Source organism: Nannospalax galili, unplaced genomic scaffold (genome assembly GCF_000622305.1).
Source record: "Nannospalax galili isolate Female #2095 unplaced genomic scaffold, S.galili_v1.0 scaffold5, whole genome shotgun sequence".
Classification (NCBI taxonomy): Eukaryota; Metazoa; Chordata; class Mammalia; order Rodentia; family Spalacidae; genus Nannospalax; species Nannospalax galili.
In genome coordinates, this window is record NW_008353126.1 from 2,744,337 (window position 1) to 2,757,462 (window position 13,126).

The following is a 13,126-nucleotide window of genomic DNA, read 5'->3' on the forward strand; positions in this document are numbered from 1 at the left end:
ACCACACAATACCCCAAATCCAGCAATTTATAAAAAAGCAGAAATTTATTTTCTCATGGTTCTAGAGGCTGGGAAATCCAAGACTAAGTCACTGGCATTTGGTGCCTTCTGGCTACATCCTTACGTGGCAGAAGATGGAAGAACAAGAAACAGGGACACTCTGTCCATTTTTTTTAAAAGACAGGGTCTCACTATGTAGTCCTAACTGGCCTGGAATTCCATATGTAGACCAGGCTGGCCTCAAACTCACAGATATCAGAATGTCTCTGTCTCCCCAGTGTCTCCCCAGTACTGTGATTAAAGGCATGGGCCACCACATCCAACCAGCCATCAGGGCACTTAACTCAGGAAGGAGGAGTGCTCACAACCTAGTCACCTCTCAAGGCTCCACCTCTTAATACCAGCACATTGGCAACATCTGAGTTTTATAGAGAACACATTTAAACCATAGCAAATATGTGCATGTATTTGTGTGTGTGTGTATACATATATGTATATATTTGTAGTTCCTCAATTGTGTGGTTCCTAATGTAGGCGGAAGGAAAAACAAAGTACCTATAAAAATATTAAATTATAGACAATATCTCCACCTGTGATGCTTCAAATTATTTTCTCACAAAACTGTACTTTAGATTTTGATCTTTTCCCAGGCTGGTGACATGTGTGATGGTCTCCTCTGTGATACTGCGCAGGCGCAGTGGTAGTAAGCACTGTCAACCATGTGATCACAAGAGTATACAAGGGATACCCTACACTGTAATATGTTGCTAAATGATCACACACAGGGGATTGAGGGGATTGAAGCTCCTCCCCTCAGCCTCTTCAATGCCAGGCAAGTGCTCTACCATGAGGTACATCCTCAGTCTGACTTATTTTCAACCTAATAATGAGCAAATCAGCCTCTTCAGAAAACTTCTCTATAATGCAATAACATCAAAAAGATAATAGGAAATAGATCCAAAGTACTGAGAAAAGTCCAGTTCCTGAACTTTATTTCCAAGAAAATTATTCACAAAAGCACAAGTCAGTTTAGGCTTTGGAGTCTTCGGTTTACCCCTACCACCTCTTAAAGCATTGCCTTTGGAGTGAAGCAGCTGGCTCAGTGGGGAGCTTGCTCTGCAAGTGTGAGGACCAGCACATAAATGCCAAGCAGGCGTGGTGGCCTGTCTGTAATCCCAGAGCTTGGGAGACAGAGACAGGGATCACTGAAGATAATTGGCCAGCTAGGCTAACCATGTGCACATACACATGCATGCAAACACATACATGTTCACCACACATACATATACAAGCAAGAACTAAAAACTGAAAGAAAGGAAAGATGGGTGTGTCGAATGTCCCTGTAATCCTGGTACTGGAGGCAAGGATTGGAGACAGGAGGATTGCTGGGATTTGCTGGCTGCCAGTGTAGACAAAACCCAGCAAGATTAGGTTCAGTGAGAGACCCTGTCTCAAAGGCATAAGATGGAAGGTGGTAAGAGGAAGACACACAGAAAAAGACAAAACAACCCCCCCAAAACCCCAAACAAACAACAATAACAAAAAAACAAGGACACTCAAGCTGTCCTCTGTTCTAGGCACCCACACTTGCTTGTACACCTGCACCTGTGTACACACCCTCCCCCATATACAAAGCATCACCTTAGGGCAATTCAAATCACAGGCACCACCAATAACAAATCAAATTTTGCAGGCAACTGAGCCTTAAACTTTTTTAAAAATTGAGGTATAAATTGCAACTCTAAAATGTATCCTCTTAATAGTGGGTTTTATATACTATCGGCCTCCTTTACCACCTTTCCCTCCAGAGAGACCTGAGTTTATAACTGGTCTTTTCAGTGAAGGCATCAGAAGTGAGCAACGTATCCCCCACCCCACCTGCAGCATGTCCTGCTCATCCCATCACTCCTCACACCCCTCAAACCCCTCACGTTCTGCCAGCTCCCCCTACCAATCCCTTTCCAGGTTCTTCATAATGTTGACCCAGATTCTTTGAGATGATGAGTCCTATCCACAATGCTCCAGCAGCACTGTCAGCTGCTATACTAGGTTACCACTCAGGCCTGTACCTGCTTAGATGCGACTTGACTCCTATTTCTGTGTGCCAACCTTTGAATGTCTGTGCTTAGCCTGCAGCACATACTCCACTGATATTCTAAAGAATCTCATGTGGTTTTGGAATTGGATGAGGTCTTCTAACCCACGCTCTGACCCAGTACAGACTTCCCTGGTAGACCAGCAGATGGTTAGCACTGCTGCTTCTAAGAGATTAAAAATATCTAGAGGCCTGGCTGAAGGCATAGCTAAGAAAGAGAGAGCTTGCTTAGATAGAAGATCTTGGATTAGATCCCCCAGCACCACAAAAATAATTAATTAGTTAATTAATTTCAAACAGTAAAGATATATGGAATAAAAATAGGAGTTGGACAGGGGAGACAGCTCAGTTGGTAAAGTGCTTGCCTTGTAAACATCGAGACCTGAGTTAGATCCCCACAACCTACTTAGAAGAAGCTGAGTGTGTGGCCTGTGCTTCTAATCCTAGCTCTGTGAAGACAAAGACAGGTGGATCCCTGGAGCATACTGGCCAGCCAGCCTAGACTATTTGACAAGGTTTAGGCCAATGAGAAACTCTGTTTCAAACAATGTGAAAAAACAGCACCTAATGTTGTTCAATGGCCTCCCCATGCACACACATGTACACACACACACACACACACACACACACACACAACTCAAACAATGTGAAAAAACAGCACCTAATGTTGTTCAATGGCCTCCCCAAGCACACACATGTACACACACACACACACACACACACACACATACACACACACGACCTGGTTGACCTCTTCTCAGTGCACCCTACTAACAGTGATGTTACACCCCATCACACCTGTGGTAGTCTGCCAGAACTGTTGTAACATATCACCTCAAACTGGTAACTTTAAATCCCACGTATTAACTGTCTCACAGTTCCAGATGCCAAAAATCTGAAATCAAGAACTCAGCAGGGTGACCCTTCCTCAAGCTGACATGGAGAATCTGTTCTGTGCTCCTGCTCTAGCTTGTAGTGCTGGCCAGCAATATTGGGTGTTGCTATGTTTGTTACACTGTAACTCTTGTTTTGTTTTGTTTTGTTTTTCTGAGACAAGGTCCCCCTATGTAACCCAGGCTGGTCTCGAATTCATGAGCCCCCTGCCTCAGCCTCCTGAGTGCTGGGATTACAGGCAAATGCCACCATATTTCTTCACACAGCATTTTCATTGTGTGTTTCTATGTCCAAATTTCCCCCACCCTTTTTAAGAGCATCAGTCACTTTAGGTTCCAACCTAGAGATCTCATCTTGAATTCATCTGTAAAGACCTTTGTTCTAGTTAGCATTCTGTAACTGTGATGAAACACTATGATCAAAACCAACTTGCGTAAGGATGGTTTCACAGTTCATCATTGAGGAAAGCAGATCAGGATCTCAAGGCAGGAATGTAGAGGCAGAAGCTGAAGCACTGCTTACTGGCTTGCGCCTCAGGCTGGTGCTCAGTTTGCTTTCTTATACAACCCAGGATCACCTGCCCAAGGGTGGCATCATCCACAGTGGCTGGGCCCTCCCACATCACTCAACAATCAAGAAAATGTCTCGTAGACATGTCCACAGGCCAATCAGATAGAGGAAATTCCCCAATTGAGATTCTCTCTTCCCAGATGTGTCAGGTTGACAACTGGAGCTGTCCAGCACAATCCCGTTTCCAAATAAGGTCATACTCAGACACTGGGGTACACAATGCACACTCTGCAGCTCATATGAAATTTTGGAGGGCATGGTTGAGCCCATTACAATGCCCATACCTTAAATTTTCTATCTGGACAAAGAAAACTATAGTTCTTGGTCCTATGCTGTGAAATTTAAGAATGACTCCTTAGGTAGGAAAAATAAAAAGATAAAAACAGAGCCAGGTATTGTGGCCCATATTCCTGTTATCCCAGCACTCAGGAAGAGGCAAGATGATCTCAAATGTTGCCTTTCTGGAGTTGAGAGAGGGTATGGAGGTAGACTGGAAGTGGCCTGGTCCTTTTTCTCCTTTTGAGTATGCTATGCAGTTGAAGAATTTCCAGAAATCTTCCTCCAGCCATTGATTTTTAAAAATTATTATTTTACATTTATTTAGTGTGTATGTGTGTCTGTGTGTTTGTGAGTGTGTGTGTGTGTGTGTGTGTGTGTGTATGTGTAGGCCACAGGTCAACATCAAGTGTATATGTGGAAGTCAGGACAACTTGTAGGAGTCAGTTCTCTCCTTCCACCATGTGGGTTCCAGGGATCTAACTCAGGTCACCAGGTTTGGCAGCAAGTGCCCTTAACCACTGAGTTATCTCACCAGGACAGTTAGTTTATATTTTAATTTATTTTTATTTTATGTGTATGAATATTTTGTCTGCATATTTCTGTTCTATTTTCCTTTCAATTGCCATGACAAAACACTCTAACCAATACCAACTTAGGGAGGAAAGTGTTTATTTGGCTTACATCTCTTGGGTCACAGTTCATCAGGGAGCTCAAGGTCAGAACTCAGGACAGGAGTCTGGAGGCAGGAGCTGAAGCACAGGCCTTGGAGGAACACTGCTTACTGGCTTGCTCCCCTGGCCCCTGCTCAGCCTGCTTTCTTATACAATACAGGACAAACTGCCCAGGGGTGGCACTTAAAGGATCAAACCCAGAGCTTCATGCACACTAAGCAAGTACTCTACCAATTAAATTATACCTCAACCCCCTTGCTATCATTTTCATTCCAGAAATACATTACTCCACTGTGTGTATTTGTGTTAGCAGGGTCTCATGTAGCCCCAGACTAGATATGTAGCCTAGGCTGACCTTAACCCCTGATCCTCTTGTTTCTACTTTCCAAGTGCTGAGATTACAGGTGCCACAGTGCCGGCTTTGCCCCCACTATTTTGCTATATTTTTTAGATTTATTTTATTTTAAATTATGTGCATATGTGAAGGTGGGGGGATGTACACATGTTTGCAGTGCCCAGGGAGGCCAGACACTTCAGATCTCCTGGAGCTAGAGATACAGCTGGTTGTAAACAATACAGGCTCTTAACTGACGAGCCATCTCTCTAGCCTCTATTTTTTAATTTTTTTTAAATTTTTTGTCTTTTTGAGACAGGTCTCCCTGTAGTCCCAGCTGGCCTGGAACTCGCTATATAGACCGGGCTGGACTTGAACTGAACTCACAGGGATCCACCTGCCTTTGCTTCCCAAGTGCTGCAATTAAAGGCGTGTGCCACCACACCTAGCTCTAGCCTCTATTTTCATTATTTTATTTTTATTTACTTTCAGAGCTGAGGAGGAATCCAGCCAGTACCTTGTAAAAAATAATCAGGAGCTCTACCGCTGAGCTCAGACTCCACACAGATTCCACACAGCACCATTTGAAACAGTGGGAAGATAGAGAATGCCTGGAGACAGTTCCTTACATCTGAACTCTCCTCAAGCTTCTTCCTCAGCTGGAAATGAGACCTCCTGAGAGGCAGTCCTGAGGAAAACCCCCTCCCCCACCCCGGTTCAGCTTCAGCTCAGCTTTTAAACCCAGAGAGGCAAACTAGCTGTCCTCTTACAACTACCAAGGTGCTTTGAAAGCTACCAGAATAAAGCCCTCAAGGTTGTGGTGAAGGAGGAAGGACTGACTGGGCTCCACCAAGGTCAGATGCATGATGAAAGTGGCAGGTGCAGAGCAGGCCACTGTCAACCCTGTCTTATCAGTGACCCAACAGGACAGGCACACCAGCTGTTCTCTGGACAGATGTCTGCTTTGTGTTATGAAGGGGACTGGACTCAGGAAGCCTTTGCAAGAATGATTTTTTTTTCTTTTTTGGCATTATTGAGGGTTGAACCTAGGACCTAGCATGTCATGTACAAAGTAAGCACTTTACCACTGAGCTATGTCCTCAGCCTAGAAACAATCTAGTTTTATTCTGTTTTTCCTCTTTCCTTCTTATTTTCTTTCTCCTTCTCTCTTTTTTTCCCCTCCCTCCTTTTTTTTTTTTTTTTTTTTGAGACAAGATCTCACATAGCCCAGGCTAGTCTTTACTAGCTATGTAGCCAAGGATGGCCTTGAACTCCTGATCTTCATTCCTCTACCTTCCAAGTGCTGAGATTACGAGTATGCACTGCCACACCTGGCCTGCAGCCTGCTTTTTGAGAGGAGCTACTTTTCTTTTTTTTCTTTTTGCTCTTTTTGCTCTTTTTGAAATAGGGTCTCCCTGTAGCCCCAGCTGGCCTGGAACTTACTATGGAGATCAGGTTGGCCTTGAACTCACAAAGATCCACCTGTCTCTGCCTCCCAAGTGCTGGGATTAAAGGCATGCACCATGGGAATTTTGGTGGTAGAAGACAGTGGCAGCCAGACTCCAGCCAGAGTCTGGTAAGGTTGGAAAGGCTGGATCGAGACCCAAAGCAAGGCCACATCCCCGGGCTCCTGTGAAGACAGTTAGGAGATGCGCAGAGTCAAATCTTAAAGCAGCAGAAGGAAGCCCTGTCACTGCCGTACTTTCTGGGGCTCCCTTGGCAGTATCATCCACTGTGCAAAGGGGATGTGCCACTGGCAGAAGTGGTTTTGTACAAAAGAAAAAAGAATGGAATGTGTGTGTGTGTGTTTACAAGAATGCCTTTGCAAGAATGACTTTTTTCTTTTTCCTTATTACTGAGGACTGAACCCAGGACCTAGCATGTCACGTACAAAGCAAGCATTTTACCAATGAGCTATATCCCCAACCCAGGAACAATCTGGTTTTATTTTGTTGTTTGAAGGAAAAAGGTCAACATTTGGGTGCCTTCCTCAATAGCTCTCCACCTGAGCTTTTTGAGACAGGGTTGTGCTTGGAGCCTGCTGATTTGGGTTAGCTACCTGGCCAGCAAGCCCCAGGGATCTTCTTTCTCCACCTCTCCAGCTCTAGGGTTATAGGCACACACATCACAGGAGGATGAGAACTCTGGTTCTTGTTCTTAGATAAGCACATTATTGACTGAGTCATCTCTCCAGCTTTTTTTTTTTTTCTTCTTCTTTGAGGCAGGGTCTTTCTATGTAGCTCTAGCCTAGAATTCATTATGTAAACCAGACTGGCCTCAAACTTGCAGCTATCTTCCTGCCTCTGCCTTCTGAGTGCTGGGAATACAGGTATGGGCCACCACCCTTACTCGACTGGGAACCTGAAGTGGGATGCTCAAGCTCAGCCCTTCTCTGAAGCTCACGTTCTTTTGTGGCTTCTGCTACTAGGTAGAAGTATTCCTTTATCCCATGCTAAAATCAGTGGGACCTCACCCTTGCAGCTCCTGTGTTCCCCTCCTATCACCAGGCAGTCACAGTGCATTGCTCCCACCTCCCACCCCTGCTGGGCAGCACATCATCCAGGACTGAGTGCACATTAGCACTTCAAACTTTGCCAGAGCAGAAGTGGCCTGGGTCCAAGCATGAAATTCAGTGGAAGAAATTAAGGCAGGGTGCCAAGCATCCCTCGTTTCCAGGAAGGCCCAGGAAGATCCTTCTGTTCAGCAGTCACAGGGAGGATCAGGACAAAGCCTGCCACTTTCTTTTATAACTACCCATAAACAAGTCACCTTATTTTCCCTACTGTTCTGATCAACATCAACTTCCATAATGGCTAATAGATCATAATTAAATATAGCCCCTTCTATTTAAATTTGAGACAAAAGGAAATTACAGTGGTTTTAAAAACGTATTCCATTTCTACAACCTCCAAAGGATTATACTTTTTAATTCTGAGTGGACCAAAGGAAATTGCTACTTTATCAGTAGCTAGTTTTACAAGATTGGTAACTCTGTTGTTAAAATACTGAAATGCTTGTTTGTCTTTCCACCTGAGATCCTTGGCTATCTCTTCAGTATTTGTCAAAAGTTGTACTACTTCTTTTACCTTATTTGTGTTTGTGTATGTGTACGTGTACGTGTGTACGAGTGTACATGGGGTTGTGTGTCTCTATCCCTCTCCATCTCATTCCTTTAAGACAGGATCTCTCCCAGAACCTAGAGCCAGACTGGCCATCAGCAAGCCCCAATGATCCCCGTCTTTGTCCCCCACAGTACTGGTGGGGGGGTCAATGGTCCTGGTAGGCTTTTTACCTGGGTGCTAGGGATTTTAATTCATGCTTGTACAGCAAGTGCTCTTACCACTGAGCCATCTTGCCAACCCCAATTTTACCATCCCTTTGAGGTTCTGAATGACTCTTCTTTTGTGCCACTCTCTCTAACTACTCTAGCCTATACAAATAATCATTCTCTGTGTTTATTTTCATTAAAAATTTTTTCTTTGAGGTATTCATTCCTCTTGGAGCTCTCCCACCCCACCTGCCCTCTTGGGAGATCTTTCTCACTTTTCCTTATTAAAGTTACATTTCCTTTGCACAAATTATGTTTTTTTTAGGGGGGGGTCCTTGTTTTTTTGTTTTTGGGGACAAGGTCTCCTGCATCCTGAGCTGGCTGGCCTAGAACTCGCTATGTAGCCTAGGATGACCTTGAACTTCTGATCCCTCCTACCTCTACCCAAGTTCTGGGATTACAGCTGTGCAATGCCACACCCAGGGCTTTGTGTATAACAGGGAAGCACTCTCTCAGCTAAGCTACATCCCCAGCCTTCATTTGCATTTTGGCACTTGATAACCATTGGGGTTTTTTGTTTTTTGTTTTGCTTTCTGTTGCTGTGATAGAACACTGACCAAAACCAACTTGGGGAGGAAATGGTTTATTACATCTTCCACTTTACAGTCCATCATAGAGAGAAGGTCAGGGCAGGAACTCAAGGCAGGAACTGGGAAGTAGGAACTGAAGCAGAAACCATGGAGGGATGCTGCTTACTGGCTTGCTTTGCTGGCTTCCTCAGCCACTTTTCCCATATAGCCCAGGCCTACCTGCCTTAGGATGGCACCACCCATAGTGGGCTAGGCCCTCCTATGTCAACCAGCAATCAAGAAAATGCCCCCGCAGACATGTCCACAGGCCAAACCAATGGAGGAAATTCCTCTGTTGAGGTTTCCTCTTCCCAGGCATGTCAGAGGTTGACAACTGAAGCTAGCTAGCACACCATCATACCTTATGCTTGTTCTGAATTGAATAGCATTTCTGCCCAAAATTCTTGGCCATTGGTGCCTTAGACTGTAACCTTATTAGAAACAGTATCTTTGCAGATATAATTAGTTAAGTGAAGTCATGATAGGTTAGATTGGGCCCTAAATTCAGTGCCTGGTGCCATTAGGTCCCAAGAAGACAGCAAATCACAGAAAGGACACCATGGCCTGATGGAGGCAGAGACTGGAGTGATGCAGCTATAAGCCAAGGAGCACCAAGATGGCCTGCAACCACCAGAAGAGGCAGGGCACTCAGGGGAGGAGGGCTCTAATGATGCTTTGATCTGTGGCCTCTGGAATGAGAAAAGAATTCTAGTTTTTTTGAGACAGGGTTTTAATCTGTAACCCAGGCTGGCCTGAAACTCTCTGTGTAGACCAGGTTGGTATCAAACTCACAGAGATCTACCTGCTTCTGCCCCATGAGTGCTGGGGCTAAAGGCATGTGCCACCATGCCTGGCAACCTCAGTTGTTTTAAACCACTCAATTTATGGCACTTTGTTACAGCAACCTCAGAAACTATCACAGTAAACATGATCGACTTCTTAGATAAATGAAATCCTGAGGTCCATCACTTTGCCTAGTCTCAAAGTCATCAGAGCATTGCCTGAGATCCCATCCTGGTCTCTTGAGGCTGTGCTTTGCCTGTTCCCATCTGACCTCATTCCATCATGCATTTGTTTCTCTTTGTAGCTCTGTGAAACTGCCTGTTCCTTTACAAGCTGTACATTCTGCAGGTATGATTTCACATAACTGTTCTTCATGTCTTTTTTAGTTCATCATGTTCAATAAATAACTTCATGAATAAATTCTTTTACTCTTCAGAGTATTAAAATTTTTAAATATCAGGGGCCAAGGATATGGCTAAGTGGATAAAGGTGCCAACTGTAAAGACTGACAACTTGAGTTCAATTCCCAAGACCTATATGGTGAAAGGAGAGAACAGATTCCAGCAAGTTCTGCACTCACACCATGGCATACTCATACACCACCCCCAACACACACACACACACACACACACACACACACACACACAAATAAATAAATAAATAAATAAATAAATAAACTTAATTTGAAACTTTTTTTAAATATCAGAGGAAAGGTTACCCTTTTGATAGAAGAAAACAATAGCCCACAATTTCTAGAGAGAATCCATTACTGGTATTTTTAAACTATAAGTACTCTGACATATCTGTTCTCTGGAACCAGTACCAACATGAACAATATTTCTCAATATTCCAAAGAAGGCTAAACAACAGAAAATGTACAAGGTGGAGGAAATGAGTGTCCTGAATAAAGGGACCATCAAGTGACCAACTGTGCTGCTTAACTGGGAAACATGAAACTCAGTTACAGAGACACTTCCTTTCCCTGCATCAGATGTATAGATTCCAAAGGCTCTCCAGAGTTCACGTAATCACTTAGTAAGATATCTTTAAGGAGCTCCAGATGTTTGGTTGGTTGGTTTTTGTTTTGTTTTGTTTTGAGACAGAGTCTCCCTGTAGCCCCAGATGGCCTGGACTCTCTATGTAGACCAGGCTGGCCTCAGATTGACTATATAACCAAGGATGACCAGCTTGGAGTTACATAAACCCAGGGAATCTAACCCAGGGCTTCATGCACGCCAAACACTCTGAGACCTGCACCCCTCAACTTTTTTTTTTTTGTCTTTTTGAGACAGGGTCTCCCTGTAGCCCCAGCTGTCCTAGAACTCACTATGTAGACCAGGCTGGCCTCGAACTCACAAAGAGCCGCCTGCCTCTGCCTCCCAAGTGCTGGGATTAAAGGCGTGCGCCACCACACCTGGCCCTCTTTTTATCTTTTGAGACAGGATCTCACTAGGTAATTCTTACTGGTTTGGAATTTTCTATTTAGATCTAACTGGCCTCAAACTCGTGATTCTTCTGACTCTGCCTCCCTAGTACAAGTATTACAGGCATGAACCTGGGCTATCTAAACAAGCAAACGAACAAACCCTAGCAAGTCCTCTCACATTATAAACTAGAAAATTGAGATGTAGGAAAAAAAGTGTCCTTGGTCTTAAGCAACATGAGAGAATTTTCAGAGTGATGCAGGAGCCCATCTTGGATCAATTTGGGCTCCTGTCTCAAATCTAAGAAGGAAATTCTGCATTCTTAAATGTGCAATATAGAAAGAAAGAGGGGTGACAAATTTTGGTGCAAAACGTTTAAGAAGTTACGAGGCTAGGGAAATGGCTCAGTGGGTAAGAACACTTGCTGTGTAAGCAAAAGATCTGAGTTTGAATGCCCAGCACACAAGCAAAAAGCCAGGCATAGCTGTGCTTGGCTGTAACCACAGCATTTGGAGGTCAGAGCAAGAAGGTCCTGGGAGCTTGCTGGTCACCCAGCCTAGCAGAAACTGAGCCTCTGGCTCAGTGAGAGACCTTATCTCAAGGCAATAAGACAAAGGAAGATACCAGATGTCCTCCTCTGGACACACATTGATGGACTCACCTGCACACTCACGTGCATGCACCACACATACACAATACACACACACACACACACACACACACACACAGGATGTTGTTTTATACTTGTGGCATTGAGCATCTTGTTTTCAGACAGGCCCAGACCCACTTGAGAGCAAATAACCATCTTGGGATTACAGGGGGTTGGTAAGGATGCTTTAAGAGCCACCCTAATCCCATCATTTTCTTGTTCCAGTGAAAGCAAATATGTAAGTGAAAATGAATGTTAGCACTAAAACAACGAGATCAAGCCGGGTGTGGTGGCGCACGCCTGTAGTCCCAGCACTTGGGAGGCAGAGGCAGGTGAATCCCTGTGAGTTCAAGGCCAGCCTGGTCTACATAGTGAGTTCCAGGACAGCTGGGCCTACAGGGAGACCCTGCTTCAAAAAGACAAAAAAACAAAAAACAAAAACCAACGAGATCAAGAATACTAAAGATGGGGCTGGAGAGATGGCTCAGCAGTTAAGAACACTGGCTGATCTTGCTGAAGACCCCAGTTCGAATCCCAGCACCCACATGGCAGCTAACAACTGTCTGTAACTCCAGTCCTAGGGGATCCGACAGCCTCTCTGACCTCTGCGGGCATTGTGCGACATGGGTGCACTTAACTACATGCAGGCAATACACACATATACACAAAATAAAAATAATAAAATTTAAAAAAAAGAATACTAAAGATGAGAAATAAAAGACCATGAAGCTGGATATAAGATATCGAAGCTGACCGCATAAGAGAAAAGAGGACTCTGGAGAAACCAATGAAGCTGGTTTCTGTAGGCTCTGGTTGGCTTCCAGAAAGCACCTCCTGAGGAACATACACAGGCGCTGTTGCCCTTTCATGTATTCTTACATCTAATGCATCTACTTGCAGCAGACTAATGACTTCTAGGAAAGTCTCCTCCTAGTCCAGAAAAGAGACCACTCAAGACTGTGCCATAGGCAAGGAGTTAGGTATGAAGTAACCAAGGAAAACTGCAGCTACATCTTGGTAATGTGTCTGCTGGCCATCAGGATGCCAGGATATGGTTAAACATCCTTGAGACTGCAGTTGGGTTGTTCCCACTTTATAAGAACTAAGATACCGGGGCATTCGTTCACACATGGACACTAACCAAGAGTCTGAATCCTTAAAAGGCCTGACATCATTATAATATTTGTATTATGGTTTTGACATCCCTCCCCTTTAGTGGAGATTGTGGAAGTAAATACCTAAAAGGAATAACTTGTCTACCATGATTTGGGACAGAAAAGGGGTCACCTTACCCATGAATGTGCCACTCATCTCATAAATATTCATAAAAACTTCTTGCAATCCACAACACAGAACCATCCTAGAACACCCACCCCACTCTCTCTTTGGAGTGCTGCTTTGCTTAGCATTGCTTCTAGTGCTTTGCTAAGTAAACTTCTGCTCAAAATGCCCATGTTTCTTGACTGAACTCATTCCCTCCAAGCAGACAAGAACTGAGAGCCCCCCGCCCCATCCCCTGCAACAGGATCT

At 44.3% G+C, this 13,126-nt stretch overlaps 1 protein-coding gene across 3 annotated transcripts in view; it reads right to left on the reverse strand.

Annotated features, from left to right (window-relative positions):
• Positions 1–13,126, reverse strand: part of Kiaa1324 (KIAA1324 ortholog) — a 100,576-nt gene that overhangs the window by 68,279 nt on the left and 19,171 nt on the right. The gene's annotated exons all lie outside the window — the stretch shown is intronic.